Below are 1,307 nucleotides of genomic sequence, written 5' to 3' on the forward strand. Positions count from 1 at the left end.
AAATTTAAAGGATCAAAATCCTACAAATACTATACAATTAATCTGAAACAAGCTAATCACTGCCTTTACTGATTAACCATACAAAATCTGATGCTTGGCTTACCTTAGGCTTATCTGACAAGGAGAAACAGGAACCCCAAGGAGGTCAGCCAAATAAGCACAGTAATACTCTGATCCTGCACTCCTTACTCAAGCATTTCTGTCCTCTTTTCCAGAACTATTCTAATAAGAGCAGTTGAATTCATAAACATTAACAGTATCCGCATTATAGCAGCTAAACATGTGCAATAGATAAAAGACATTGCTTGTTCACAAACTGCTGTAACCTGATCAACTGCAATGACTTCAAATCCTTCTTATCAAACTATTTCTGAAACCAGGAAAAAAAAAACAGAAACCTGTCCTTTAGAAATATTTTTATACTGTGCTAAGGGACCCTGAACCAACAATATTAGATTTAAAACATGTTCACCTCAAAATGTCTGGGAATACTGTTTTGTTTGTGGGTATAATTTTTATAAAGCAAGCAGAACTTTAGTTCAGCTCCATTTATTGGCAAGGCAAGGCAACAGTGTTCATGTCATGCTCTCACACCCACAGTCAACAGACAATCAACTAGTGAATCTGTTTCTTTTAGCCAAAAGTACATGAAATAAAAAAAGGAATTCTAGAAGGAGCCAAATACTGAATGGTTTCATCCAAAAATGAGAAGTGTAATCCTAATATATCCCAAAGAAGAAGAAATGTTATTTTTGTGTCTAGAGGACAATTTGAGTCAAGCTTGATAAGAGTACTTCTAAACTCTGAAGTGCTGTATGAACATGCTGCATTGTACGGCCTAACAAGGCTGCCTTTGTTGATGTTGATACACAACATGGAGGATGAAGTGGTAGATGTGCTTGCCCATACAAAGTTACAGTTTTAACTCCAGATTTAGAAATGCACACAACATGTTTGTGACTATGCATGAGACAGGCTCCTAATTCAATGTATACATTTTTGTTCATTTAGCTCATCTCTCCTGCCAAAGATGCAATCCTTTTCCTGAAGATGAATGTCAGCAAGGTAAGCCAAAAGCCATTCATTAACGTTTAGCTAAGAAATAGTTGAAGAGCTTCAAAAAAGTGCAAGTATTCAAATGCTGATTGAAACCAGTATGAATGGTTTGATTATTACACGGAGTCCTGGAGTAGGGAGAGGGGAGCACATCCTGTTTTGTGGTTAGGAAAATTTGGCAATCTGAGTCTGACCCCCACCCTTTTTTGTGCGATCTCTGCATAATAAATCTGTCATTTTAGAAGAAAGCT

The sequence above is a fragment of the Chaetura pelagica genome, unplaced genomic scaffold, assembly GCF_000747805.2.
Source record: "Chaetura pelagica isolate M959 unplaced genomic scaffold, ChaPel_1.0 scaffold109, whole genome shotgun sequence".
Lineage (NCBI taxonomy): Eukaryota > Metazoa > Chordata > Aves > Apodiformes > Apodidae > Chaetura > Chaetura pelagica.